Raw genomic sequence first — 14,819 nt, forward strand, 5'->3', positions numbered from 1 at the left:
TGGAAAGAAATAGGAGTGACGATTAAGCCAACCAATAGTAAGCAATAAACAGGCTCAAATACAAAAGATCTAATCGATTCCCTGCAGTACTTGGAAAGAAGGTGAAACTCAAATCATTCTAGATAGTGAAGAACCGGGTTTTAATACCCAGCGGCGCCAGGGATAATGCTCGATGTCTTCGGATTCCCCTGCCTTGGCAAACAGAGACACGGGACACTTCTTGATGACGTCATAGACCAAATTTATTAGCTGCAACCAGCAACCGAGGTCTACGAAGCAAAACACGGGTGGTTCATTAGAGACTGCACAAATTCATAGAGCGGAGCATTGTCTTTTATGCTAAAAATCACATTCCTGGCTAGCATCAATTACATACAAACTGACCAATCATAGGGTGACATTTCAAACATATCGCATGATGACAATCCCACTTTTCGTTGTCCAGCCCACCAGAAATGACCAAGCAAAATCCAACATTCCTGTTCGAACAGGCCGGACAAACCCATCGTAAAGACCTCAACCCAAATCAATAATTAAGCCATAAAGGAAGGAACAGAAGCAGATGAGAAGCAAGATAGAAGGGTGTGTGCATGTACCATAAACTCAGCAATGTCCTGTTCTTTGATCTCTATCAGACCAGCTGCTTAACAAGGAACTGGCTCAACGAGGTTAGCCTCGGGCAAGGGAGTCAGCTCGTTCAGGTCACGCAGAAGTCAGCTAAGGTGTACGTGTCCCAAAGACTCGTTCGGCCGTAGTCATCGGCCTATGTGAGGGCAACCACACAAAATGGCTGCCGTAATGGCTGCCGTACACAAAATGGAACCCGAGGGTTCGAACAAAATCCATGAATACGTAGTGTTCTCATTGATCGGTTATGACGAAAACACTCGTACATACCGCACTCGTCATTTGCGGTCCGCTGACACCAAAATCGTCTATATCCGACGACCTTCATTAAACGGGTTCAGAATGACGGAACCACAGGACCGCAGTACCATGGAATCACAGAACCACAGACCCTCCTTTTGCCCTTACATAGGCAACAAACCCATGTCAGTCTGAATCTAGGTCTATATTCATCAGATCATCAAGATGTTGCTGTAGCATCATCCTAGTACTTAGCAACTCTCTCTGGACAGGTCTCCTCGCACACGAAGTAGCACAGAGGCCACATATAGTAGGAGCACACTGTACACAAAGACAGAACAGGAAAAGGATAGCTAAGATCATCCCAATGACCATCAGAATCTTCCATCCCCACGTGGATAACAATCCCCAAAACCATCCCATCAACGACCAATCTCCCTCGTCTATATGTACAGACTCTGAGATCTTATGTAGCTTGGAAATGGCCTGGAAAACTGTCGGAGCGTTGTCTGGAATGAAAACACAGCAGCTTGATTGAATCAGTTTACACACTCCACCTCTATCTGCTAGTATGACATCAAGCGCAACTCTGTTCTGAAGAGTCATAAGTCGATCCGACTGGAGCTCAGCAGTCAAGTTACTAAGGGCACCGGCAGTTTCGACTATGGTGGACTCAACCACTCTCGTCAACTGTCGAAGGTTCCTGCTTTTAGCCATAGGACCCCAGAACGGCAAAAGCCCCTTAAAGAAATCTCCCAATTCTTGTCCTGCAGTATCTTCCTTACTGAAGACACCTCTAGCAACTCTCGTCTTATGGTAATCTGCCGCAGCTGTAAAAGTGGGAGGCAACAGGAACGAAACAAAACATGTGCCCGAAAAGTCAGGGGGCAACCATGTGTACGCTTTATCGTAACAGATGAAATAGGTACCCTTAGCGGCTAGGAACGCTGGGGAAGTCTGAGACGCAAATACATAAGTCTCAGTGCAGACACTCTTTCCTAACTGAGCTCTCGGATTCTTGCCATTACCTTGCAGACAATAGTGACCCTGTTGAGGCACTATCCAAATCGGTGGAGAACTTTTCGCTTGAGTAAAGAATTTGAGAAATACTTTCTAATTTAGGTTTCTTTGTTTCAAAGCCCAAAAAGGTCATCTCCCAAGAAAAGACTGCGCTAGACAGACAACAAGAAGTATCTGACGCCTTGACCATCACGACAAGACAAAGAAATACTGGACGAAGACAAGACAACACTGATCGCAAGTAGGCGCTTAGGCAAACAAGACACTCACTCTTACAACAGTGGGAGGGGGTAGGTAGGGAAAGCTAGCGCTTTAGATCATAGGATAGTTAAGAAAAGATCAGAGGTAGCTTTTGAGTAATATCTTGGTGCTTGTTGATTCGCAGGTCGACAGCAAGAACAAAACCAACAACTCAACGTCCACGTCCAGTACCGGCTCTCCTCCCCAATTTCTAGTTTAAATCTTGCTGTGAATAATTGTTAAGTAAGGTTTAGTTAGTTGTTTGGGAAGTTGGTCTCTTGCGTCTCTGCGAAATCTTCTACGTCATGCACGAGGCTTCAGCTTCAAGACAAGGTAAGGGACGACGTAGCCAGTCTTGACAGAAGGCAAAGCCCACGAGAATCATTTCGCCCAGGCGCAATGGATCAAGTGACCTAACAAGATCTTGCAACCATCTTGGAAGATTTAAGACAGGAAAATGTAGCCTTACGTAGGGACATGTCTACCCTCCAAGATGCAATTCAGACTTCTGCAACCTATCAGAGGACCTCCTTGGATTCTGGGTCTCAAACTCAGATTCAAGTGGTAACGCCAGTTCCTACTCCCTTAGCGCAGCCTGAGAGGTTTTATGGGGACTGTAATAAGTTCTCAGTATTTTTACAGCAGTGTCATTTACATTTCATAGCTAAAACTTCAGCATTTCCTGATGATTCATCCAAGGTAGCGTTCATGTTATCTTATTTAGGTGGTGATGCAGCTCTTTAGTCAAGTCCCTCTGGTAGAAAACGATGACCGAATACTATATAATTTTAAGGATTTTGAGCGTGCATTAAAAAAGATGTTTGCTAAACATGTATTTGTTCAATCCAAGGATAATGAACTTCTTAGTTTAAAACAGGGATCTTCCGATCTGCTTCATTACATCTCTTTGTTTAATCGCCTTGTTTTAGAAGCAGATTGGCCTTGTGACAAAAGAGTTTCAATTTTTTACAGAGGGTTAAAAGACGAATTGAAGGACATCATTACTCAAATTTTAGAACCTCTAGATGACATCAGTGAGTTTATAGATCTGATAGTAAAATTAAACCACTGTTTGTCTGAAAGAAGAGGAGGAAAGGGAAGGTCCGATCACAAATTAGTTTTCTTAAAGGAAAAGACTTCTAGAGAGGTCTGTCTCAGAGTTGATCCTGCAAAACCAATGCAAATAGCTACAATTCGAGGCCCAATTTCTAAAGAGGTAAAAGAAAAGAGACGGAGATTGAACCAATGCCTTTACTGTGGTAAGACGTGACATTTTGTCAAAGAATGTCCGGCACGGCCTAATAAGGTTAAGACTAAGACCTCTGAGATAGCCATCACTCAAGAAGGTTCGGGAAACGAGAATGCTCGGTAAGGATAGAGGCCAGTTTATCGAGTAAAGATTCCAGTTTGGCCTCTACTCTCCACCTCTAGGGTGTAAGCATTTCAGTATATTAGTAGAATTAAGAGGGCCTGCTCCAGCCTCTCACTCTAGAAAGGTAGAAGCAATAATTGATTCTGGAGCTAAAGGGAATTTTATCGATACACACTTTTTTCAGAAATTAGGATTTAATTCAGTCCTTAAGGAACATCCAGAAACAGTTAGAGCGGTAGATGGCAAGGAACTGTCATCTGGTCCAATCAATAGACAATCCGAATTATTAAAAATGGATTGTTCATATGTTCATAGAGAGAAAATTCATTTTGACATCATTGATGCTCCTCAATTCAAATTAATACTTAGAATTCCTTGGTTGGTTCAACACAACCCTCTCGTCGACTGGATATCCAAGACAGTGACCTTTAAATCTTCTCATTGTTCACAACATTGTTTTCTGCTAGAGAAGAAGACGTAATCCAGGGTTTTGACTTTAGAACAGAAGCAGCACCAAATGTTTTAGTCTTAGATGGAGTTCCTTCAGAATACTCAGATCTTTTAAACGTTTTCGACAAAAAAGAGGGCAAACACACTACCACCACACAGGGACTTTGACTGCAGAATAGATCTGGTACCTGGAGCCACCCTGCCCTGTAGTAGGATCTACGCCCTAACCGAAAAAGAGAATGTACACCTCAGAGAGTATCTTGACGAATACCTTGCAAATGGCTTCATACGACATTCCAAATCACCAGTGTCATCTTCTCTTTTTTTTATTCCGAAAAAAGGAGGGGAATTGCGTACGTGCATAGAAAACAGAGCCCTGAATAATATAACCATTAAGAATAGGTATCCACTGCCTCTCATTCCCACACTTTTGGATCAGATAAAAAAAGCAACCATTTTTACGAAGTTGGATCTGCGTGGAGCGTACCATCTTGTACGAGTACGAAAGGGAGACGAGTGGAAGACGGTCTTTTGCACTAAGTTTGGTCTCTTCGAGTACCAAGTTATGCCTTTCGGACTCTGCAACGCTCCAGCACCTTTTAAATTTTTTATAAATGAGGTTTTGCACGAATTCATAGATGTATGCTGTGTAGTTTACATAGATGATATTCTCATATACTCCAACTCAGAAGAAGAACACGTACAGCAAGTTAGCGCCATTCTCCAAAAATTGCTTTCAAATTCTCTTTACGTAAAACTTGAAAAGAGTCTGTTTCAAGTCTCTAAAGTAGATTTTCTTGGTTATGTCATCAGTCCCATGGGAATCGAGATGGATCCTAACAAGGTTAATGCAGTCAGTTCTTGGCCAAGTCCCACTACGGTAAAACAAATTCAAAGCTTTCTAGGATTTGCGAATTTTTACCGCCGATTTATACAAGACTTTTCACAAATAATAACTCCCATTACTAAGTTTTTAAGAAAAGGGGTAAAATTCCTTTGGTCAGCCCCTGCAGAAGAAGCTTTTCAAGAGTTAAAGAAGAGATTCACGTCAGCTCCAGTTTTGTCCCATCCTGATCCTAGTCAACCTTTCATAGTAGAAACTGACGCTTCACAATTTGTTTTGGGTGGCATATTATCTCAAAGAGATCTTGATACAGGTCAAATGCATCCAATAGCCTATTATTCCAGAAAATTGTCTTAAGCTGAACAAAATTATGCAATCGCTAACAAAGAACTATTGGCAATCAAGGCGGTATTTGGAGAATGGCGTCACTATTTGCTTGGAGCTCGTCATCCTGTAACTATATATACAGATCACAGAAATCTTAAGGCTTTAAAATCCGTAAAAGCTCTTTCTGCCAGACAGTTACGATGGTCACTATTCTTCAATGATTATAACTTTGTAATCACTTATCGACCTGGGAAAGAGAATCTAAAAGCTGACGCCTTATCCCGAATTGGGGATAAAGGTCCTGATCAACCAGATAAACTACTTCCTGTAATCCCTACTTCTTGTTTTCAGGCTAGTTTATCCATTTGTGATATAATTACCAAAATTAAAAAGGCCTTGGAAGAAAAGGATTTAGATCTATGGAAAAGAGAACATCCTTTCCTTCAGGAAAAAGTCAATTTGATGCTGGTTCATGATCTTATTTTTGTACCTACTGAGTCATTTAAAAAAAAGACATTATTCATCTTCATCACGATACTCCTTTAACTGCTCATCCCAGTATCATGAAAACCTATGAGCTCATCAAAAGAGATTTCTGGTGGCCCTCGATGTTCCAAGACATTCAACAATTTGTAGAGACATGTAGCATCTGTATTCAAAACAAAGTCTCTCATCAAGCTCCTAGTGGTTTGTTGATGCCACTTCCTATCCCACCTCTGCCGTGGCATACGATATCTTTAGACTTCATTGTTGAACAGCCTGAAACCAAGAAGGGATTTACAACAATTTTAACTGTGGTAGATCAATTCTCTCGAATGGCTCATTTCATTCCCCTAAAAGGGCTTCCCTCTGCTATGGAACTTGCCCACCTAATAATAACACATATCATTCGTTTACATGGCATTCCATCTGTGGTAATTTCGGATAGAGGATCTCAATTTATATCTCGAGTTTGGCGCAATTTAAGTTCTTTGCTTAACATGGAGGTGAAACTGTCTTCTAGTTACCACCCTCAAACAGATGGTTTAACAGAACGAACCAACCAGACCATTGAACAATTCCTTTGTTGCATGCTGCCTGGAGTATCAGAAGAATGGTCTGATCTTTTAAGTCCCTTAGAATTCGCCTATAACAACCTGGAACATTCCTCTATCAAAATGTCTCCATTCTTTTGTAATTACGGATTTCATCCCAAAAGTATTCCTAAGCTTACTGACAAAATTGAGTCTGTACCAGCAGTTTCTGAATATGTTTCTAAACTTTTTGCAATCCAAGAAGAAGCTAGATATAATTTAGCTAAGGCAAAAGAAACTCAAAAAGGTGCAACCGATAAACATAGAACCAAACAACCAGAATACAAAACTGGAGACAAGGTATGGTTAAGTACCAGGAATTTAAAACTAAAGGGAAATAAGAAATTTAACCCTAGATTCATAGGTCCCTTTCCAATAGTAAAAGTCGTCAATCCTGTTTGTGTAAAATTAGATCTTCCTCGAAAATATCTGATACATCCAGTTTTCCATGTTTCTTTGGTGAAACCTTTCCATTCTCAAACCCGCCTGATTCAATCACCTCCCTCCATTGATATTGAGGGACATCCTGAATTTGAGGTAAAATCAATCTTAGATTCTAAAAGAGTCAGAGGAAAACTTTAATATCTAGTCGATTGGAGAGGATATGGCCCAGAGGAAAGATCATGGGAACCTTTGGAACACTTAAATAATGCTACGAAAGTATTAAGGACTTTTCATCTTCGACACCCTGACAAACCAAAACCTATATCTACAGTCCTTGGGGGGGATCTTGAGGAGGGAGTACTGTCATGAAGCATAGATCCTCTTCATTAAGAAGATCCATAGACCCCTTCAGAAAAACCCACCCCTTTCCCGTGCACCCAGCACGCTACAATAATCAGTGTGATTGTGTACTGTAACGTTAGACTATTTCTGTAACTCATGACTTTCCTTTTGTACTGTAACGTTAAGACTATTTCTGTAACTCATGACTTTCCTTTTGTTCTGTTTGTTATTATGTTGCCTTTGCTTTTCATGCATCCCAGTGAGGTCAGAAAGATCCTCGTTTAGTGTAATGAAAGAGAGCTTTTGCCTGTACACAGCCTGGGAGTACTAATGCCAGCCACCATGCAGGTAAGAGCCCTGAGTTCGAATCCCGGCTTTGTACGCATGCACGTTGTCTGTGCGTGGCTGGGTGCGGCTGGGTGCGGTTCCCTATTTAAACCGTAACCAACCTTCCAGAAGACTGTTTGCCTTCCGCCTAGCGTTGAGGAAGGATCGCGCATGGGGCCTCGCAAAGGGACTTCACAGAACGGATGGTAAAACCGGCAACCAGCGATCACCGAAGCGTTTCATCCTCGAAAGGAAAGCTAAGTACAGATCTTTAGTTCTTTCAAGGCGCCCTTCGCAAGAAAAATCAAGAGTAATTTTTGGACAAACACTTTCCCTGAGACACACGGAAGGTTACTTTTGGGACTTCAAATTGAGAACCACTCGTGTTTAAAAGGCTATCCTGTATTACAAGAGATATTGTGATATTTAGGTTTCTTTGTTTTTGCAAATGTTTGGCGCTTGAAGTATCTTGCTCGGTTGTATCATTGTAAAAGCGCTATTGTTATCTATGAAAAGTGCAAAACCTCATCTTAGTTTTTCTTTTTGAAAAAATAACTAACGTCTGTGATGTAAAAGAAAGATACCTTTTGGAATGTTTTTGCGTTTAGAATCAGTTCTCTTCAACCTAAAAAAGAATCCCTAATTGGAAGGTGACCAACAAGAAACAAACAGTAAGTGAATGTCTGGGAGTTTTTTGATTTGAGGAAAGAATTTGAGAAATACTTTCTAATTTAGGTTTCTTTGTTTCAAAGCCCAAAAAGGTCATCTCCCAAGAAAAGACTGCGCTAGACAGACAACAAGAAGTATCTGACGCCTTGACCATCATGACAAGACAAGACAAAGAAATACTGGACGAAGACAAGACAACACTGATCGCAGGTAGGCGCTTAGGCAAACAAGACACTCACTCTTACAACAGTGGGAGGGGGTAGGTAGGGAAAGCTAGTGCTTTCGATCATAGGGTAGTTAAGAAAAGATCAGAGGTAGCTTTTGAGTAATATCTTGGTGCTTGTTGATTCGCAGGTCGACAGCAAGAACAAAACCAACAACTCAACGTCCACGTCCAGTACCAGCCCTCCTCCCTAATTTCTAGTTTAAATCTTGCTGTGAATAATTGTTCAGTAAGGTTTAGTTAGTTGTTTGGGAAGTTGGTCCCTTGCGTCCCTGCAAAATCTTGTACGTCATCCACGAGACTTCAGCTTCAAGACAAGGTAAGGGATGACGTAGCCAGACTTGACAGCTGGTTAACACTCAGACTAACTCCATATCCAGTAACGTTCCAACCAATGTATGCTTGTGTCTCATCTCTCGGGATAGTCTCATAGGAACTAATTCCTCTAATCATAGTCGACTATACCCTTGACCAGAGCACTAGTCTTCGGACTATCTTTCATGGAACGTTGGGGATAGACTCCATGAGCATAAATGAACATCGTTCTGTATGCCCAAATAGAACCATTGTAGCTAAAAGGCAAAACCAGATACGGAATACCTTTATCAGTAGTATGGGGCATTAGGCCACAACCCCAACAATTTGTCGTGTTCATTACTAGCTGGTGTTGGTGCAGAAGTTGAACAAAGGAATTATTAGCGAATTCCAATCTTCTAACAATTTCGTGTTCGGGCAGAGGGTGAAAAGAATGTGAAGAAACAGTAGGAGGAGGTATAGGTTGCATAGTGGGCATGAATGTCACTTGAAAAGAGAATGTCACATATCCAATTAAAAACATCATTAAGCTAAGCAATATAAGCAAACACAATATTAAAAAACGTTTTCTGCTCATTAATTTACACATTTTGCTCTTAAAGCTTATTCTTTCAACAGGTTTCTTCTTCTCGAAAAACTCCATCCTCTCTAATTGCTGCTCGCTGCGGTAGGGTGTTCTGTGCTAAGGAACGCTTCTGTCAGTCCAGGGCAACTCCCTTAGACCAACCAGAACCGTCGACCTAACGTCTCCGGCTTGCACTCCAAAGACTTGACACCGCGACCCTACAGCTGAACCCGGATGGCGGTTCAAAGTAGTTCCTCAGAGGAGAGTTAACCTGCAAAATCAGAAAAAATCTCAATACTTTATTAGTCCCGCGACTCTCGGTCGCAAATTATAACGCTCTTTGCCAGGCAATGTCTGTTCTCGGAATAGTAAATCAGGTTCAACAGTGTTCAAACGGTTCAATGGAGGCACAGCTTCTTGAAGAAGATCGTCACTTTCTTGCTCAGTGTTCGTTCCAATCAAACGGGCATCGCTGAATGGCAGAAAATGAGGCACGGTCTCAGTTTCAGAATCAGGAAGTCCTTTCTGGACCCACCGGTCGTACGGCAGAGGCAAAGGAGCCCTCTTACAATGTACGCCGTGGATCCAGTTCTTTTTACCGTGCACTCGAACTGCAGAAAAGGTAGATAGCAACACCAGATATGGTCCAGTCCAGCGGGGCTGCTCGTTCTTGGACTGCTGAAAATTTTTCACGAGCACCCACGTGCCAGGTTTAATGGCATGTCCTGGATCTTCAGAAGCCTGTGGCAGTGTATCGTGAACCTGTTGATGCAAAACACGCAAGTTAGCCATCAATTCATAGAGGTAGTCAATCAACTCAGGATGTTCTATTTCGCTAAATTTTGTCGGCCGGGGCACTCCCCAAACATTTGCCGGGCGACCAAAAACTACCTCGTATGGACTCAAACCCATTCGTGAATGCACAGTCATTCTAGTGGACAAAAGGGCTAGAGGCAAGGCATCCGGCCATTGTAAACCAGTGCTCGCTTGAATTTTGGCCAATTTGAGTTTAAGAGTGCCATTGTAGTACTCGACTAGACCAGCTGATTGGGGGTGATTTGCAGCGTGGAACTTTTGCCTAATTCCTAATCCATCACATACTCTCTTCATCACTTGACCCACAAATTCACTCCCATTGTCATTCCAGATCATTCTCGGCAAACCATACCTAGGGAAGAATTCCTTAAGGGCTTTCGCTGTGGACAAAGGAGTGTTGTCTTTCAAAGGGTAGTCTTCCACCCATCTAGAAAAAGAGCAAACAACCACTAACACATATTTCAGGTTGTTGCACCTATCCATGTGGATGAAATCTAGCTGCAAAGCCTCAAACGGATACGTTGGAGGAGCGAAATGACCAGCTGGAGTTGGAATTCCCTTACCAGGATTGTACATCAGACACACCATACAATTCTTAACCAGATTCTCTGCACACTTAAGAATACCAACATTCTGCCATACTGGAGCTAACAACTTACAAATCCCTTTCACGCTGATATGAGCCAATCCATGAGCCATTGTAACCACTGGAAGCACATACGCATCGGGTAACAACCATCTCTGATGCTCTGACAAATCAATCCAACAACCATTCAAATCCAATTTACCCTTGCTCTCTCTCCATTCGTTCAACTCTTTCTCTGTGGCTTCAGCTTGGATGGATTTCACACTCTCAATCGTATCTTGGCACATACTTCCATCTGGAACCCATCTCGCCGAACCCGCAACATACATTCGACTCATCACATTTCTCGCAGTTTCTTTCGCATTCATCTGCAAACGCATTACCACGACCAACATCATCCGTAACTTTCTTATGCGCACTGCATTTCACAGTCGCAACTTGCAACGGCAAAGTAAGTGATTCAAGAAGTTCATTCACCAACTGACCATGTTGAATCTTTGTTCCATGCGAAGTCAGGAACCCACGCTCTCTCCACAAACGTCCAAAACTATGAGCCACACCGAACGCGTACTGGCTATCGGTATACACAGTCACTCGTTTTCCTTTCGCCAAACACACACGCTCTCGTTAATGCAATCAACTCTGCTGCTTGCGCTGAATTATGTGGGATACGTGCAGGTTTAACAATCATATGCAAAGTCGTAACAGCATATGCCGCAGTCGTATCACCATTCGGAAGCTTGAAGCACGAACCATCAACCCATTCTGAAAGAGGAGTATCCCTAAGATCTATCCTCCCTTTCGTTTGTTCATCTGTCCTAAGGAAGCAATCATGCTGTTCAGTTACATCTGTCTCAGTTGAAATCGGCAACAACGTAGCTGGATTCAACGTGTTGCATCTCTTTATATGCACATGACTCGCTAACAAGGTCAATTCGTAACCCGACAACCGAGCACTAGTTAAGTGCTGTGTCTTGGTACAATTCAACAAGGTATCCACTGCATGTGGAACCATCACAATCGGTGTATAGTCCATTACCAAACCAGAAACAGCCGCTGCCGCTGTAGCTCTCAAGCAACTCGGCAACGCTCTAGCTACCGGATCCAAAGTCAACGAAAAATAAGCACATGGACGCTGCTTATCGCCATACTGTTGAGTCAAAACTGACAATGCACATCCCTCTCTCTCGTGGACATACAATGTTAAAGGCTTGCTGTAGTCGGGGGTACCCAACACAGGAGCCGAACACAACGCATCACGTAATTCTGAAAAGCTCTTATGACATTCGTCAGTCCAAGGAGTAGGATTTGGAGTATCCTTAACAGTAAGAGCTATCAAAGGTTTCGCGAGCAACGAAAAATTAGGGATCCACTGTCTACAGTACGACGTAATACCTAAGAAAGCACATACTTCTCTCTGTGTCGTAGGCACACTCATTTTCGCATTCGCTTGGATTCTTTCTGGGGTCAGTTTCCTTACCTCCTTCGATAAGAGGTGACCTAAGTAGGTAACTTCTTGTCGACAATATTGCAACTTCGAAAGAGAAACCTTATGATGGAAATCAGACAGATGACGTAACAACGACAAAGTAGCCTCACTACAGATCTCTTCATTGTCAGCAGCAACTACCAAATCGTCGACATACTGAATAAGAGCAGCATCATCAGGTAAAATCAACAAATCAAGTTGCGTCTTCAAAGCTTGACTATAGATCGATGGACTCTCACAATAGCCTTGAGGAGCGCGCTTAAACCGGAAACTTCGGCCTCCTAAAGAGAAGCCAAAGAAATCTCTACTCTCCACGGCAATCGGGATGCTGAAGAAAGCGTTCTTCAAGTCAATCACCGAAAACCACGTGGCTGTAGCCGGGATCAAAGTCAATAAAGCGGTGATATCAGGCACAACAGGAAATTGCGGAACTTCAATCTTATTCACCTCGCGAAGATCGATCACGAACCTATATACAGGAGGTTGTGAAGAATCAGTTCTTTTCAGAACAGGCAAAACCGGACTATTGCACACATTACCTCTCGTTTCCTCAATCACACCTTTCTCAATCAGATCACTGATGATCGCCAGAAGTGCTCTTTCACCATCACTAGAAATTCGATATTGCGGAATACGTGGCAATCTAGCATTCGCTTTCAACGTCACAACATATGGCGGAATCTCTAAGAGACCCACATCATTCGGACCAGTAGCCCAAAGAGAATCAGGGAGAGAAGACAATTCAGGTGGAAGTCGATCTTTAGATAAATACATTGGAGAGATCACTCTCTTACCCAATGTAAGATGTACTCCCAAAGGAGAACAATATAGCGTCGCATACAATCTCTTTAACAAGTCCAATCCCAACAAGTTCTCACCACAACCAGTCGTCAGAATGAGGGGTGCTTCGAATTCACAAGGACCAACAGAAATAGGCAACGGATCAGAAATCGGATTCGTAACCGGGGCGCCAGAAAAACCTACTGAAACATTTGTTAAGCCAGACAAAGGTGCCCCAGGGAGTTTAGAGTGCATAATAGAACTCTTTGCAGCACCAGTATCCAACAGAAAAGGCTCTGACACACCTGATGCAATCACTTCAACATAAGGTCCACTCTGATCTACTGGAACTGAAACAACTCCCTCTCTTTGTCTATGGCTGTCCTAGCAATCATTACCATCCACATTCTCACCTTCAACATAGTAATCGTCCGCATAGTACTGTGCCGTCCTACAAGACGCGCCATTCTGCTGATCAAAGCTATTCATAGAGTTCTGTGGAGGCAAAGGACGCGTATTTTGACCACGACCTCTACCTCTAGGAGCTTGTTGAACACCTCGACCTCTCACACCAGAAGCACCATTTGTGCGCTGTAACAGAACCGGACAACTACCCTTGAAATGGCCCTCTTCTTTGCAATACGCACACTGATTAGGACCTACGGGAAAACGCTGTTGAGAAGACTCAAACCTTTGCGAGTTTCTCTGATATTGCTGAGGTTGCTGATAACCGCGCTGATTATTACGAGGCGGATAAGCTTGCTGTAGAAGAACTTTAGTCTTCAATTCCTTAGTCTTCCTATCCGCTTTCTCTATCTCATCCTTATTCCTATTCTCATAGTACTGAGCAGTAGCCAAAATCTGCACTGACGTAGAAACAGCCCAAGCACTCTCAGAATCCTTCAACCTATTGCACAAGCAAAATTATGAACAAATTTGTCAACGAACAACCGTTGACCACCTTCTGTACTCATGTCCTGACCACTGTGGTCTACAAAGGTCTCTTCGAACCGCGTGAAAAAGTCAGACACAGTCTCGTCTTTCTTCTGCTTGCATGCAGACAACTTGTCCCAATTGACAAGCAACGCAGGCATCAGAGTCTTCATATAATCAATAATTCTACCAGGGAGTTCAGCAATCACATCCTCAGGTTTAGCACCACCTACTTGTCTAGTATCTGCAGCTCTAAGATTATCCCATGTATCACCTAATTCATGCGTATGATCCGTGTGACGAATCTTTCCCCATATAGGCTGCGGAACAACATTCCCAAACAACATGTCTATATCAGCTAGATTCAGGATACATGAATCCGCAGTTTGAGATAGCTCCTTATAGTACCCTGCTGGATTTTTACGTGGATCAGGCAAAGTCTGCTTTAGGGCTAAAACTTCAGCACGTTTCCATGGAACATGTACCCAGACTCGCTGAAAGTGTGGACGAACAGATGGAACAGCTTGTGCATCACCAGGTCTCCAAACTGGGGGAACCTCACGCATCCGATATTGACGCGCCTTCCTCCTAACTGACGGATCAGGCTCAAACAATCGCTGAGAAGGAGATTCACTCCTAAACGACAACAATGTCGCAACTGCTTTCTCAATTCCAAGACCCACAACAGTCCCTTTCGCAAACTCAGAACGTATACGGTACAACTCAGGCGGAGTTTGTCCTACTTCACCATCTTCCCATTGTTCGCGAATGAAGGAACACATCATATGGAAGACATATCTTTGTTTCGGTGCTTCCCATTGATGGAAAACATCCAAAACACCCCCGAGATCATAAAGCGAAGGATACGTAACCCATTTACGCGCTAAGTGATCTAACACAGTCCGTTCATTAGGACTAGGCAACTGACTACGCAATTGCTTACGCTCGACAACAGGAGACATACCCAATGAACCAAAAAGAGGAGAAAGGAGACCAGCAACCGCATCGGTCATTCTCTGTCGAGCAGAAGGAGAAGTTGACAAAAGTACAGAAGACGGAGCAGAAAGAGAAGAAACCGAAGTCGTAACAGTAACAGAAGGAGTAAGCAAAACAGGCGTAGGAGTAGCAGACGAAGGAGGTAGCAAAGTCGGCGGCCCTTGAGAAGGCTGCACCAAAGGAATAGGAGCCAACGGAAGA

Source organism: Lissotriton vulgaris, chromosome 8 (assembly GCF_964263255.1).
Source record: "Lissotriton vulgaris chromosome 8, aLisVul1.2, whole genome shotgun sequence".
NCBI classification, from domain to species: Eukaryota; Metazoa; Chordata; class Amphibia; order Caudata; family Salamandridae; genus Lissotriton; species Lissotriton vulgaris.